This window comes from Pogoniulus pusillus, chromosome Z (genome assembly GCF_015220805.1).
Source record: "Pogoniulus pusillus isolate bPogPus1 chromosome Z, bPogPus1.pri, whole genome shotgun sequence".
NCBI classification, from domain to species: Eukaryota; Metazoa; Chordata; class Aves; order Piciformes; family Lybiidae; genus Pogoniulus; species Pogoniulus pusillus.
Window position 1 is genome coordinate 65,994,622 of NC_087309.1, and position 17,353 is coordinate 66,011,974.

Here is a 17,353-nt window from a genome sequence, read left to right on the forward strand (position 1 = left end):
TTTCTAATTAAATCACCCTTCATCATTTGCTCTGTCAAACAATTTGACTGTGTTGATACACCTATCTCTGAACAGCATCTTTTATGAATGGGTCCAGCAGCTTCCAATTTTGGCCAAAGTGGTCTCTGCACAGGCTTGGAAGGGACCCTTTCCATACCGCCCAGAGCACAGGTACTTTGTGTAAGAAATGCAGCTTCCAAGAACTGACCCCTATCAGGGTGGGGAGACAGGAGTGTGCAGCCTTCTTCACTCAGAAAGCAGCAACAGCTACTGAAACTTAGTCCCTCTGGGCAAGTTTTCACTTTGCGTATTTCATTTGCTGCGTTTATGTCCTCACAGCAGTAGGAAAACTAAAACTAGTTGAAATGCATACTTTCTTTCACTTTGTAGACTTTCACACTTGGAAATACACAGGAAGGATACAAGTGAACACAGTGAGGAACCTGGGAGTGTGAGACTCAGCAGGAGACTGTGCACAGTTGAACTGGGAGCAAAGGAGTAATGGGAGAAAACAGTAGATGAAGAGCAATGGAGACAAAGTAGAATGGAAATAGATGTCAATAGGAAATGCATGGACAGGAAAGGTTTTCTGTTCTGATGTATTTTAAAGAAGAGCATTCAGTGTCATTAACTTTGAATAGTCAAAAGAACACTCAGAGAAGAGGAAAAAGAACAAATTACAAGTCAGCAGACAGCTGATAATAAAAATTTATGTTGCAAGAAAGCAAACAAAGAAAAGAAACTCAATCTTTACCACCAGGATAATGCAGGTATTTTTGTCCCAACATACAGAAAGGTCAGTTCACTGTGAATCACATATATACACACACAGAGAAAGGGCTTGAGATAGTCATTCTTGCCCTGTTTGCCTCAATCCATGCTCAAGATCAAGGAAACAGATCAAAGCCAAAGAGCAGCAGAGTTTAGCTGCAGAGGCAACCACTGTAATCTGCAGCAGTAAAACTTGAATCTGCAAAAGACCACTGGAGGGGCACTCCACTATCCAATCAGAACTGGCTTGTTACACATCCGCAGAACTAAGCAGCTTGCTACCGTAACTCAGACTTGCTTATATAAAGCTGCTGTAAAAAGAAAGGATTGCCCTGCTTTGGCCTCATTAATTTTACATGTTCACCAGAAACTTCTATTAGGAGGGCCACAAACTACAGAAATCTGTCATTCACATTAACTGAAACGTTTTTTTTATTGTCTTCTACTACTTTGTACCAAACTGCAGCTGGTAAACCTGTAAGAGATGTATTTTATTACCCTTAACTGTGCACATCAGTATATAACATATATACGGAGTCGCCATCCCTGGGGCTGTTCAAGGCAAGGTTGGATGTGGCACTTGGTGACATGGTCTAGCCTTGAGCTCTGTGGTAAAGGGTTGGACTTGATGATCTGTGAGGTCTCTTCCAACCCTGATGATACTGTGATACTGTGAACATTGTGATCCCAAATTCTCAAAAGGGATTTTTAGTTAGACCACATGATAGGCATAAAAGTAGTTTGATTTTTCTCTGTTTTAACTGTTTAAAAAATGCGAGTCCTATGCACCTCTCTGGAAAAGTGAAGAGCCTTTACTAAACTCTTCACAAGTCTACTAACAAGTGTCTTAACCTTGTCTCTGTAGGTGGCTGAGTATCACTGGCTTGAAGACAACAACTTTATAGCCATTCCTGATATCATTCCTCTAACTGAAAAATAACCCAAACAAAAAAATAACAACCAAACCAACCACCATATATATGTATCTTTTGGCCGCTGCACAGTTTGAGGCATGCCTCTAAGGAATGCACCAAGTACAGTAATATTTACAGATGGATCAATCAAAACTTTCATCCATACGCATAGATTGGGCTAAACCAAAAGCAATTATATGATTTTTGGTACCAGGATATCAGAATTAAAGTAGATAACGCTTCAGTTGTATAGCTTAATAAGTTGATGAAATCTTTACAAAATAAAGCAAATAAAATGAAGAATTCAGTAAGATTTTAAACTCTACTTCTAATTTTTGCAGTATATGCTGTAAATATTGGGAAGTGTACTCCTGCAGAGCTATTTAAAACACACTGATCTTTAGCAAGAGATGCTGGTAAAGCATATTTTAAAGCCCTGTTAAACAACTAGGTTGCAATACTGCTCACATTTGTGATAACCTTTCCAAAAGCGCTTTACCATACAAAACTAACAGCATTGGAAGTCTAGGTGCACAATGCTTTGTAGCAGAAAGTAACATTTGCTTGCATATTCTCTGTGTGGGATAATTTGATGGCTATGAAAAGAATCTTCAAGCTCATAAAGCAGTCAAAGTAATAAGATGTGAGCCTGTCCTTATCTTTCAGAATTTTTTTGTTATACTGTTCTTGCAAACTGAACAAAGACATTTCCTACCTCTGTTACCTGAGGCCAGAATTAACTTCACAGATATGAGAAGCACAATCACAACAAACTAGAAAAGGCTAAAATGAATTAAATTACTTTTGTGACATTTTTTGTTTCATACAGAGAGTCTTTCTTTTCCTCTGCATTATACTCTAAAGAGAACTGAGAATGCGTAAGTGGTATTTCAATTCTGTGTTCACTATAAGTTTAACAATAGGCCCCAAGACACAGGATATTACTATCGTAATTTAACTGCATTTATATGACAGGGCCAAAATTACAACAAACAACATTCAAGTTTTGAATTTTAGTATAGAAGTTGATGATCATTAGTATAACAGTTTATGACCACAGAGCACACCTCTTGTGCTTTTGCACAGACCTCAGACACACACTGCCTGCTGCCAGCCCCCAGAATAAAGCATTGCACTCAGCATGCATTTCTTGAGGTCTCTGTTTCTTGTCCCATAGAAGACAAGACAAGCAATAGAACAAGGGGACACAGTCTCAAGTTGTACCAGGGTAGGTATAGGCTGGATATTAGGAAGAAGTTCTTCACAGAGAGTGATTTCCCATTGGAATGGGCTGCCCAGGGAAGTGGTGGAGGCACTGTCCCTGGGGGTCTTCAAGAAAAGACTGGATGAGGCACTTAGTGCCATGGTCTAGTTGACTGGATAGGGCTGGGTGATAGGTTGGACTGGATGATCTTGGAGGTGTCTTCCAACCTGGTTGATTCTATGATTCTATGACATCATGCGGAAGCCAGAATTTTCTTTGCAGTGCCTCACCTTGGACACAGTGACATAATTCCTACCACAAATATGTCATTAAAGTTTGCTCCCTCATTTGCTCAATGAAATTGTTAAATGGTGGGTTTTGAGTCATATTTCCTACTGAAAAAATGCTCTCCTGCTAGACAGTTTCTCGTTTAATCTCCAAATGCCATCACTATGCTACTCTAATGTTCTCAGAATAACTTAAAATACATTTGGCTTTCACATTTTGACGCTTGCTGTTATACAGTTCCTATCAGGGTAACAAGGAAAAAATATAGCATAATTTCCCCCCACCTCCAACACTGTGTCAAATGAAATTTGTTAATATTTTCAGGTATGAAAATAGTCCACAAATACTTTTTGAGTAGGTATTCTGCAGAATGCACCATTTTACCAGTCTTAAAATTGAGATTCGGGTCCAAGAATTGCCTTTGCAGCTTGTTAATCCAATTCCATTTTGACTGTACGTGGCATTATGTGCAGGCTTCATGACCACACTGTCATTGGATCTGTTTTCCCAATATAGTTTCCTCCTATCACCTGGCATAGACATATTTTTTCCATGAAACTGTAATACTTGCAAAAATGCAATAATACCACGACTCATCAAGTGAATGATGAATAGTCCACATCTGCTCCCTGGATGTGTTTAGGAACAAGTTTAAGCATCATGGGAGGTGACTTAAAAATAAAAGAAGCAGTACTGTTTCTGCAGAAGTGCATCTTCCTTACTTCCTGCATCACTGTGGCTTCATTCAAATTATTCTGATGCTCACTGCATGCAAAGTCAGGCCTTGTTTTAAAAAATTAAAACAAGCATTTGTGTCTAATGTCACAAAATGAACAAAAGCCTCACCTTGACTGCAGTAATTGCAGAACTATCCACAGAGAATAGGAACAGCAAAATTAATCCTAAAGAAATAAAAATGAAGAAACCACCTCCTGAAATTCCAGAGCTCAGAACAGTATAGAGGTGAAAGTACTTGAATGCTTGTATTAGTTTTTAAGAATGGAGACAGGCTTACACATGAAACATCCTTTTAATAGGAAGTTCCCATGTACTAGACCATCAACAACTGCATCTTTAAACAAAAAATAGGTCCTACTCTTCTGGAAAGAAAGTCAGCAAAGTACATGAAGCTCACAGAACAAAAGTTTATGTGTAATTGCAGTAGGACAGACTCTGACATTCTTACTTCCTTTGCAGAAGTATGTCATGACACTTCTGCTGCCTTCATTATTCCTCACCTCTGAAATACCAGAAATTATATACAAGTCACATTAGTAAAGCATCAGTTGTATTCTAAAAGCACAACTATTATTATCCCTGTGGCCCGCTTTGACCTTGCTTTAAAAGAAACTAGGCTGCCAAAATTAGAGTGCGTTCTTGATCAAGCCAGAATCACTGAATTTGTGGACTGCAGCTGATTTAACTAACCTGTTCTGCACTGGGACTTCAGCACAACTGTGGTTTCATTACTTCAAAGTCTTGCAAACATTTGCATAACATGGAATGGCTTGAAAAATATCAGAAACCTTTTTTTCACCCAGCTGTGTAAGTACAGATAAAGTCTGACAGTATGTCTGAGAACACTTGCCATATCTGTTTTCCCCTCTTAATCTCCTTCTCTTCCCCCTGATATTTTATCACTTCTTAAGATATGAGTTTCAGCAGGGTTATCACTTATGCTGTAGAAAAGAGCAGCCAAGAAAAGGGCAGCATGCTACCTTCAACTTACAGAGTTTCTGAGGTAAACGCTGCAGAATAGGTTTTACCTGTTTGTTTACATTAATCATTAATGGTCCATTTAAAAAAACTAATGCAGGTTGATTACCTTTTTTTTACCTAAGTGAAAAAATACTGCAGTACATATAAGGTGTAATTTGTTTGATTTCCCATTTCAACGAATTCTGGAAGTCATGAACATAAAATCTAAAAAACCAAACAAACAGGTATTTGAAGATTGCTTCACTGTTCACGTAACCTGCTTCTTACATCTATTTGATGAGACATAAGCACCAGCAACTAAAATTTAGGAAATGCTCTACGTTCCTGTACTCTTTGAGAACACATTTTGCTAAATACATCTATTAGTTCTATTTTCACTTGAACATACTTATATCAAAATAACTCCATATCCCAGGGAGTTGCCTTAGGAGGGTGATTTTCAAATTAATTTAGATTAATTTATAATTCATTTAGTATTCGAGATGTAATATTCACCTGAAAACGTTACAATAAATTGAAGCTGGCGGGGGTGGGGAGGACTAGAGAAAAGATTACATTCACTGTCACCCACCCTTGTTATCTGATATCAGCACAACAAAGTTAAAATCTGGACAAATTATTATTTTTGTCTCTCCGCATTTAATAGCATTTGCATAAGTCTGAAACAATAATTCTCTGTCTGAGGCTTAGGTCACTGAAATGTTTGCTTTCCCTGCAAAGTACCCTATTCTCTTGCAGATAATGTAAATGAACATATGGAATGATCAAGAATGACCTTAAAACTTCCCAGCTGACTTTGCTAACTATTTAGCAAATGCCAGGTCTGATTCTCAGTTACATGCATACAATGATCTCAGTCAACAGAACACATAAAGCAGAGTAGACTATTTTCCAATGCTTTATAGACACAAATAAAGTGTCCTCTAATGGAATACATGCCATGAAATACATTGTTAAGGTCCATCAAATAACACAGATGCTTCACTGTGTCAGATCTGGCTGTGTACTGCTGGATTTTCTTAGAAACTCTACAGTGCAAGTGGGTTCACTGCCTACCATGCATACAAGCCGGTAACAGGCAGAGCACACCTCTCTACTGCAACAGTGACAAACCACGGGAGTCACATAATGTGGACAGCTACGCTCATTAAAAGATGCTACTCCTACCTCTACTCAGCACACTGTATTTCTTTTTTTTTTTTTTTTTTTTTTTTTTCAGTTAGCCCTGAAAGTTACAGCTCTTACAACTTTCTTGTTTGACCCCTGACAGTCTCTCACACAAAGGGCTGAATATTTACGCTCCTGTGACTCCACAGTTCTCCTGGCATAAGCCCTGATTTTCTGTTCAACTTTTAAATGACAGCTTATTGCAAAGTATTAGGTCAAACTTGACAATATAAGTGCAAATTTTTCAGAATAAAAAACAATATACTTTACCTGGTCTTGAATATTGAACTTCATCAAGTTTTTTTAATTACAGTGACTTATAAACAAATCTACACAACCAGAACCTAGGTTGCAAGATAAGAAGCAGCTTGTAGAGCTATTAATTTCCACATACCAGCTAGATTTAATAAAATTCTTCAACAAAAGGTGAAGTTGCATCAGGTGTACTCTATAAAATTTGTGTTTATAACTTAACATTTAATTTTTATGTCAAAGACACAGTATCCAGCAAAACTCAAAAGAATTTGCAAGGAAGCTGTCAAATAATTTGACTTCTGCTCCTTCCAAATTTATAAAGTGCTGCTGCAAATCTCACCCTCCAGTATATCACTGACATACTAACATTCTTACTTTGCAAGTACATACTATACAGTATTTGCAAAGCCCTTCCTATATATCATTTACAGTTGAGAGGTAGAAGAAACAAGTTCATAGGACTGATGTTTACACTGTTTAGTTTTGAGATCCTGCAGATTTTGACAGTCCCACAGTCAACAACTGCTGCTTCTTTCAATCATCAGAAGTAAAATCAAAACATGCAGAATCAAAAACAATTTTCTGTCTACCTTCTCAGCCTCAGCTTGCTGCCTCTAAATGAAATAGTCCCCACTGTTTCAAATTTGTTTTGTGTAAAAACATAAGACAAACAATATGAAATGGCCACTGTAAGTAAACATTTAAATACTTTAATGTCTGGTACTGCAACAAAGTTTTGACCCAAGCAGTTACTAAACTCCAGAAATGTATCACTAATATCTTTGGAGATTACTTCAGATGGATAAACTACCTCTCATTTTTCACTATGCCTACTTACCTCCTCAAATTCCTTCTCTAAAATATGCTTCTAGGTTTCATGTAATCTGCGATGATGTAGCTCAATATTAGTGTTGCAAACACTGAGAGAAATGCTTACATTTCCACAAATTAAAATCCTAGAAGAAACTTACTTTCTCTGTAATTAGACCTGAAGGTACAAGTAAAATTCTTTCTGCTTTGAAGATCTATGTAAAAATCAAGACATTGCTCAATAGCAGTGAACAAAAATATTCTAAGGCATTTTCTGTTTTTATCTCAACTTTTGAGTCATCCTCTCCTGCACTTTATCATTATTTGCAGGTATAGCAAAACTAAATTCTTCTACTAATGTTATGCTGTGACCAAAAAACCAACACCACAAACTCAACAAGCAAATAATCTATAAACTAATTCCTATCACAGTCTGTTGTTACACATCCAGCTTCAGCTGACATTTTAACCTCCAGTTTAACCATTTTGAACAGACTATGTAGTTGTGTGCTTTCACATTTGCTGTAGGATTCAGTCTTGATACCACACATTAAATTAGACATATACCAGACATTACAAAAACAGATCAGGCTTGCATGGTAAAAAAAAGAAAGCAAACACCAGAAGAGTGACCAAATTTCAGGTTATATTGTTAGCTGCTTAAAGTAAGCATGATTCTCTACAGTATCTGCACAAACAACATACATATGGATCTGATAATTTCAGACTAAAAACATAATCACAGAATGGTAGGCACTGGAAAGGACTTCTGGAGATTACCAAGTTCACCCCCTCTGCCAAAGTAGAATCACATAGAGTAGGTCACAGAGGACACTACATAGTCCTTCTGGGCAGCCTGTTCCAGTGCTCCATTACCCTGACAATAAAAAAGTTTTTCCTGATGTTGAGGTGGAAATTCTGTGTTCCTGTGTTGATTTAAAGTGTTCTTTGAATCCATCCCAATGCGCTGGTTTAAGGCTAATTGAAATATTTTACTGAGAGAAATTAAATCCTTAGCTGTGAGAAGGAAGAAGAACACAAATGTACCCTATATCACCCATTCTTCTGCTGAGAAACACAACTACTCAAAATACAGATAAGATATTTCACACACTTCTCAGCTCTCACTTCTGACTGTTCTTTCTTTCTGGCGGTCTGGTCTCTGTGGTTGCCTCTGCCTTAACTAATCCAATCTAACCCTTTTTCCTCTAACCTCCTTGTCATCTCTTTTTGACATCTCACCTCAGATCTCCAGATTTATCATGTGAGATATATGTGTGTTGATCTGGTTATTTCTGAAGGGAGGGAAAGAGGGAGGGGGAATTGGGTCGGGAACCCTCCTGGGGGGCCTCTGATTGCTTCTGGGAGGGGTATTGTATTTCTGTATTACTTTTAACTTGTATATAACCGTACATATTTGTGTATGTATGTGCTTGTATATTGTGCTAAGCTGTAAATAGGGTCGGGAGCCCTCCTGGGGGGGCCTCTGATTGCTTCTGGGAGGGGTATGGTATTTCTGTATTACTTTTAACTTGTACATAACTGTACATATTTGTGTATATATATGCCTGTATATTGTGCTAAGCTGTAAATATAGCTTCATTCTTTAACTTCCAGACAGCTGAGCCTAGTCTGGGTGACCTTAAGGGCAGAGCGGGGAAGAGTGGGGCAGGTAACTCCCAAACTATTATACCCAATCAAAACAAAATCTTTCTGAGTACTGCAAAGAGCTATGAACTGCCTGACACTACTGAATTCCAAGGACTCTTTGGTCACAAAGTCAGTCACAAATGGGCTCAAATAAGAGCTGCATTAATGCCATAAATGCAAAAATTTTAAAGGTGTTTATTTCTGAAATAAGTTGACCTATTTTTTGGGTAGCATTACCAAAGAAGTACGCACGTTCAGGGTTAAACTGTTCTTTTAGGCAGCATATTGGAACAATTAAGAAAAGGGGCCTCTGATCAGGAATGCCCTTGATGGCTGAAACTTCCTGGATAAATACGTAGAGGTGCTACTAAATAACAGTCAGATTTTGACTCAAAAATAGTGTCATAGACTAAACTAGCTTCATAATAATGATACAAACCATGTTTCCCAGCTAGACAATTCCTGCCTGACATAAATACCTCATCCTATGAGCATGTGCAGTGAATTTAAGAGAAACTGGACTTTTAATGCAAAAACAAACAAGAGACTAATGAAAGGGTAGTTAGTATGTGTTGATATGAGGCATAGCTAGTGCATTTCATTGTATAAATATCTACATGGAATTTCAATTGGTTGGCTAGTTTGGTGGGAATGCCCACTAGCACCCAACTTGTGAAACTTTGTAATAAACCAGGGCCAGCTTTCAAAACTATAATTACTAGTCTAAATGCCTTACTTTGATAAAAAGCTGTTTATACAGCTTGTTTGTGGATGTGGGTTTTCTGTTTTTGTTTTTTTGTTTGTTTGGTCCTTTTTTTCTAACCAGAACTTTCAATCACTCAAACACAACCTGATATAAGAATAAAACATGCAAAGCTACACTTCATTGTGTACACCTGAGGCAGCTCTTCGAACGCCAGTAACTTTAACAATTAATTTGTAAGTTAAACATAGACCTAAAAAAGCCTGAGGTTATGTATGTGCATTGGGTTGTCACGGCAATACATTACATGTACCCCAGGTGCACATCAACACTGCATTGATGTCACCCCTCTGCCAGCTGTGCCCTAAGGCATATCTGCATAGACCATTGTGCCTCAAGGTTGATACAGCACACCAGAAAGGCTGCCATTGGCAAGACTGCTAGTAAGAACCAGGGCAGTATTTGCTCATGTAAAAGCAATATGGACAAGCATGGAAAAATCTCTGGCCACGTATAAGCCCTGTTTCAATATTTGCACGCACATGCCTCTATCAGGGGCCTCCCTTGCTCAGCCAAAGATACTCAAACCTTACCACTTCAGCTCTTACATGCATCAGAGGAAGAAGCTATTGATGACGACCCTGTGCAGCAAAATAACATCACAAGCAGTGGCACCTCAGAAAAGGATACTGATTATGTTTCAGCATTCTGTGTTTGCAGAATGTCACTTCTTACCAAACTCAGAACCAAAATTCAAGTCATGAGATGCAAAGGGCAATTCTAAGAGGCAGGTGGTCTCTGCAATGTGTGTGTACAAAGTGAGTGGCACCAAGGTGAATGGCTCAGTTAACTGCACTTAGTAATAGTGCAGATGTTCATGGCTGCTTAGTAGTTAATAATTGACCTCCACATAAGGTCAAACAGCTGTAAAAAATATTTTTACATCACAGGTAAATAAATTAAAGAAATTAAATGTGAGGGAAGATATTACTGTTAGAAGCAACTGCTTTGGAGCTTCAAAAGAGAAGTAAATTGGATCACAAATTCACTTAAATTGCAATGGTTTTTCTTACACAGTTTCAAAGATGAGTTCTGCAGCACACAACTACTCTAGGACTCCTTACACAACTTCTCCTCTGGAGAAACTGAAGAGGGTACCATTCCCTGACAATCAGACTGACATTTACATTTTCAGATGCATTTTCCAACTTTTAGAATTCCTCTCACCTCTGTGACATGAAGCAGAATCTGGGTAGGTTCAAACATTGAAGACATCACATAAACCCTCAGAAGTAACATGCAGGTCACGTTCTATTTGGGCTTTAGTACAAAGACATTCAAGGTTTTAAAGAACTCCAGATAAACTACAGCCCCAGAGATAGCACAGAACATGGCTTTTTTTTTCTCCTTCCCCCCCCTTTACAAACAACTTTCCCAATTAAGAAAATACTATTGTTGTACAATGCTGAAACACAGAGGTACAGTTTCCTTTCTTTTAAAATTAAAAGACAAGTGCATGTTACTGCCCTCCATTTTTGATCAAGCCAATACAGAAAAGGAAAACCTTGAGAGTACTAATTAACAATGGAATAATTAGTTCAGTAATTTAGTGGATTGCTATCAGAAAGAGAAAGTTGATTGATCAGCTCAGCTGCTAACAGAAGGCAATAGTTTTAATCTGACAGCCAGCAACTCTGAAGAGCAATTCCAAATGTGTTTCTCCTTTTATCCAGTAGGTTTGTATACTACCTTCCTGTCTTGGCACAACAGGGAGCCATCATAGGATTATAGGATGTTAGGGGTTGGAAGGGACCCAAAGAGATCATCCAGTCCAATCCCCCAGCCGGAGCAGGACAATACTATCTAACACAGATCACAGAGGAATGCATTCAGACAGGCCTTGAAAGTCTCCAGAGAAGGAGACTCCACACTCTCCCTGGGGAGCCTGTACCAGTGCTCTGTGACCCTTAAAGAAGTTCCCAGAACATCTTTTGCTGCAACTTAACACGTTGCTCCTTGTCCTATCACAGGGAACAAGTGAAAAGAACCTGTGCCCCTGCTTCTGGCCAGCCTTCAGATCCTTACAAACATTTATCAAATCCCCTCTAAGTCTTCTTTTCTCCAGACTAAAAAGCCCCAGGTTCCTCAGCCTCTCCTCATAAGCCATGCCCTCCTGTCCCCGAATCATCCTCGTAGCCCTCTGCTGGACCCTTACTAGTCACAGGGCTCCATCTAGACTCCATCCCATTGACCACAACTCTATGGGTTCTTTCCAGCACATGTCTGGATAGCTAAAATCTGCCATGAGAACCAGGGCCTGTGACTGCAAGGATGCCATTAGCTGCCTGTAGAAGCCCTCATCAACTTCCTGATCTTGATCAGGTGGCCTGTAATAGACATCCACAACTGTATCTCCCATGCTAGCCTGCCTCTTAATTCACACCCACAAGCTCTTAACTATCAAGAACCATGTTAACCTGAATACATACAGTTGTTAGGTACTTATTCTTTAGTCCTGGCTCTGAAAAACTGTATTTAAAAAGCAAATAAAGCAAAAACAAATGAAAAAAAAACCAAAAAACACACACACATAAAAAAACAAAGGAAATGTCAGTTTAACAGTGAACATTTTAACAGGTATTCTGACGTTAAAAAAAAAGGCAATTCATTCACACTGCCACTTAAGAGGTCCTTCTGAACTACTATGCATTATTTTACTGAAGGTCTTAAACTCTCCATTCAGGAAATATCTCTAAAACTCTAATTCATTGCAGAATTTTAAAAGGCATCTTAAAATTACACAGGTACTTGTGGTTTAATTTTAGATACTTCTAGTATTTTAATTCCCTTTCATGTAAGCAAAAATATTCTTTGTTCATTTTGATCCTTACAAATAAGACATCACACTACCTCTTTAACAATGTCACTTCTGCTTTCTACCTATGCTAAGGAATCACCATATTGACATGTCTGAAGGCAGAAGTAGTTCCAGCACAATCACAGCTCTCTGTGGCATTGCCACCACACATTTCAGTGGAAGTCTAACAGCCAGAGAAAGTGATTATGAAAGACTATGATCCTTATTCAAATTCCAGTAGTTTTGAACTACATCTAGTGTAAAGACCAGCAAACCCTCAAAGCAAAGTAAGGTTCCAACTTAGATTTCTATTACCATTGAGAAATATATTGTTCTTTCTATTTTCAATACATTACTGTCCTGCTATAGTGATTAGCTGGCAAAAGGTTTATAGCATAAACAAAACCTGATAACATGAAATGTACAAGTATTACTATTTAACAAGATGACTCCTTACATCATTGTGTTTGTTCTAAAAATAAAACAAGAAGCAGTGGACTCCAATGAAAAGGTTTTCTGTTTCCTAGCTGGCTGGGTGGTATGCAGTCATAGAGGACAAGAATCTTGGCCAGAATAGCTAGCAATAAAAATCAGCAACTAATAAAATGGCCATGATATGGTACCTTTCCTGTTGATCATGACACAGACCATAACTGTGACATCCTGAAGAAATTAATACTAGCTTATTACTACTTAAATTGTTTTTTTTTTTAATCTCATATTTCAAAATACAAAACACAACATATTTGGATAGTGGAGAAAATACACAAGGCATCCGCAACACCTAGAACTTCTCCCTACTTTGCCAATCACAAATAAAACAGGTAGTTGTACAATAAGGAGGAAATAACAGCAAATGATAGACATTGTACCTTGCAACAGGCTGATAATGGTTTTATAGTTCACAAGTAGAGAATGAATAGAGAAGGTGAAAGATGGGATTTCTAGTTCACTGAGAGAGGACTTGGAATTTCTTTCTCACATGTAAGGATGAAAAAGTTCTTTCTGGACTGTACAAATATGGAGAGTAAAACAAGACACATGTCACAACCAGAGCAGGAATCTACGATGACAAATCAGACGATCTATTTAGGGAAAATAACATTCACTGGTGTGAGCCCACAACAAGTACAGTGCAAAACAGATTCAAACACAATTTATACCTAGAAGATAGAGTGGTGCAATATGTAACTAACACTAGGTATCAGGGTATGAGGACCTGCCTAGCACAATAAGATGGAATTTAGAAAAACATTTACTTGCATTCAACTTGCGCAGTTTGCTATCCAGTTCTAAGCAATTTTGAGCACTACAATATATATCAAACTGCTCATCTGCATGCTTTGAAGTGCACATTGTATTTCACCCGATTAGTGCAATTTGCTTTCTAGCTTCCACAGTACACAAATTTAAGCTATAGCACCACGTAATTACCAGCTGTAACCAAAGTAACCACGCTGCAACACCAAGTATAAATTCCGCAATCGCTGTGCTTAGGTAGGCTCACAGGAATGGTCAGGACACCACCATATGCTGCAGGGTGCTGAAAAGCACACAGAAGCTATGCCAGCTAAGTCTCCGCAAAACCAAACAGGAGCCAGGTTCAGAAGGGGTGGTAGCACCTTAAGAACAGCTACCACAGTCCTAAGGAAAGGCGTTTGCAAATTTCTATCCTTAAGCATCCAAGAACACCAGAACATTTAACGTGGCTTGGTCACACAGTCACACATGGAGCTGCAGGAATCTGCAAGCACATTCTCAACACTATATGGACTACAGAGAAAGTATTTTTTACTGTTTCTAGCCCATTCTGGTTGTACAAAAAGTAATAAAGCTCTTAGCGGCCTACAGGCTAGACAAGAAACTAAACAAAAAACCTAACATCATTTCATGATTTCACACATTATTACAGCAACCCCTGTAAGCATATGCATATTTTTAGGCATGTGTTTCAAGTCTCCTTATTGTTTAGGTCTTTTAAACATTATAAACAGCTTTAAATTAGCATCAAGTGAACTCAGCTAAAGAAACCTCCTGCAGTTCATAAACTTAGAATATAAAAAACCAGGGAGTGGAAAATCATAACTGGAGGAAGAATCCACAAATGAGATGAAATACAGAAAAAAGACTGAAGAGGAACTTTTTTGCAATTGTATTATATTTTTCCTCAGTATATTAATTACCAGAAACTGACCTTTATAAACAAAACAGATTTAAATATTTATGCACATTTTGTTTTTTATTAATCAATTTTGAGATGGCTGTAAGGCCAAAAGATACATTAAAAATGGGGAAAAGTATCTAGATGGTGGACAAATGAACTATTTAGGTGCTTTATGTTCTGGAAAAGTCAGAGGAACAACTTGATTAGGCATTCATCAGACTAGGTCTCCTCTGCTTTGAAGATCAAAGACTTTTGAGAGCCAATTTAATTAATTTTATTAAATAGCATCTTTACCATAATAAAACATAAGATAAACATCCTGTAAATACATGTTGAGACATAAAAAACAAAATCCAGTGGGTGCTACAATATATATTCACTAATTCCTTAAGTGCCAATGATCCTTATGCTAGGCTCCTTTTAATAAGAGTTTCTATGCTTCTAGTTTTGATTTAAGCCCTCCTCCACCTTACATTATCCAAATGTTACCTCAGAACATTTCACAGAATGTTACGGGCTGGAAGCAACTCCAGGCGAGTTTTCAAAGTCTCCAGAGAAGACTCCACAATCTCCCTGGTCACTCCGTTCCAGTGCTCCGTCAACCTCAAAGCAAAGAGCTTCTCCTTAAACCCAAGTGAAACCGCTTGTCTTCTAATTTGTATCCATTACCACTTGTCCTATCACCGGCAATCACTGAAAGGAGCCTAGCCACATCTTCATGGCCTGCACCCTGAGATACTTATACTCATTGATAAGAACTCCTTTCAGACCTCTCTTTTCCAGCCTCAAGCATGCATAAACGTGTAACTCTAATGAAAGAAAAGGAATTAAACGACTGTTTCTCTACCTTAAGCGATATCGTTTTAGAAGCAACATAAAACAAGTGTATTTACATTTCCTTCGGGACAGCAAACGTAACATCCACACAAACTTTTCCCAAAGCAACGGCATATATACCATAGCTCCATTTTAAAGAAGCAGCATTAAAAACAAGAGGGAGGAAAGCCCAAAACAACACATCTCTGATCACCTACGCAATATATTGGAAGCACTGTTACTTTAGGAAAGACGACTTAGAAGTTTGCTCTTTAAAGCGCTCCACTCGCGTTGGACGCGATTTAACGACCCCAGCCCCAAAGGTTTTAGCCTTGCTGCTTCTCCCGCGGCAGGAGCAGCAGCGGGAGCAGGCTGTATGCACCTCAGTAAACTCCTTCATTCGCAGCAGAGCTTAATCCTGAAGCAGGCAGCACCTAAACCATGCAGGAACCTACCCCTCACGATTCCCTCACGCTTCTTCGTCGTTTTGTTCGTGCTGTCTTTTTTCCCTTTAAACCCCCACAAGACACTTAGAGGTCAGTGGAAGTCCACAGAGAACAAACTAACACGAATAAACACCGTATCACCACCACCTTCCAAGTGAGACGCTTCCTTTTCTGTCAGCCCTTCAGGCTGAAGCCGGCACGACCTCTGGTGCAGGTGAGGCTTTCCTGCAGGCACACGCACCAGCAGCCGCGCCCAGCCCGGCACAGCACCTGTCCCGGCCCGGCTCGGAGCGCCCACAGCCCCGCAGCGGTAAAAACCAAGCCTCCCGGCCCTTCCCAACTCCTCGCCTCTCGCCCGCTCCTTGCGGGCAAACTAAACGGCCCGAAAAACAAAACTGGGATGCAGGCAGACGGCATCCGCCGCAGCTCCCAACGTCCCGCGTCAAGAGCGCCCACCCACAGGGAGGAAAGCACACCGCCAACGAGAACGGCGGCATTGCGCGACGGGGATACACTTCGCACCCGGAGGCTGCCCAGGGACAGCCTCTGACGGCCTTTACCGAGGCGTTCCCCGCTCGCCGGAAGGTATAGCCAGCCCCCCCGAGTCCGGAGCTGCGAACCAGGCTGGAGCCCACACACCCCCAACCCCGACCCGCTCGAACAGCAGCGCAGCCACTCGCTCACCTCCGGTGCCGGTGTGTAGCGGCGTGAGGCGGAGCGCCGCGGCCCAGGCCCCGCCCGTACGGCAGCTCCTCCTGCGCAACCAAACGAGTCAAGACGGCGAGAGCCTGCTGGTGTGCGCTTTATATACCCTCAGCGCTCAGCCCAGCTCCGCTTGCTGTCTGCGTTCGCTCATCGCTTGCCGCTTCTAGCCCTGAAGGCACTCTGGGCGCAGAAGTTGTCTGGGAGCTCAGAGCAGCTGCTTTGTGGGGCGCGGGGTCACAGAAAACATCCGGCTGGAACAGACATAAAAAGATCATCCAGGCCAACCTTCGACCCAGCACTAAAGCATGTTCTTAAGTGCCAGGTCCACATGCTGCTTAAACACCTCTATCCAGGGTAACTGCCCTAGGCAGACCATTCCGGTGTGTGATAACCCTCTCTGTGAAGAAGTATGTCCTAGCATCCAGCCTGAACCTGGCCTGGTGCAGCTTGAAACCATTTTCCCTAGTCCTGGAAACATAAAATCATCGTAGGTTTGGTTGGAAAAGACCTTTTAAATCGTCAAGTCCAATCATCAACCTAAGGCTGCCATGGCCATCAAACCATGTCCTGAAGTGTCATGTCCACACATTTCTTGAACACCTCCAGGGATGGTGACTACACCACCTCCCTGGGCAGCCTATTCTAATGCCTCTTTCCTAATATTCAATATAAACCTACTCTGGCATAATTTCAGGCTAATTCCTCTCATTCTATCACCTGACACTAGGAAGAAGAGACTGACATCAATGAAACCTCCTTGCAGGTAGTTGTAGAGAGCAATGAGGTCTCTTCTCAAAGTTCTCCAGACTAAACTATCCCAGTTCCCTCAAACAATCCTCATAAGACTTACTCTCTAGATCCTCGACTAGCTTTGTTATAATTCT

At 40.0% G+C, this 17,353-nt stretch overlaps 1 protein-coding gene across 2 annotated transcripts in view; it reads right to left on the minus strand.

Annotated features, from left to right (window-relative positions):
- PIP5K1B (phosphatidylinositol-4-phosphate 5-kinase type 1 beta) overlaps nucleotides 1–16,536 on the minus strand; it is a 102,420-nt gene extending 85,884 nt beyond the window's left edge. The window contains exon 1 of one of the 2 annotated variants that reach the window (XM_064140000.1): nucleotides 16,449–16,536. The gene's annotated coding sequence lies outside the window, so the exon portion shown is untranslated. The remainder of the gene's footprint in view (nucleotides 1–16,448) is intronic. The other variant, XM_064140001.1, reaches the window with a different exon arrangement.
- Between the last annotated feature and the right edge of the window lie 817 nt (nucleotides 16,537–17,353).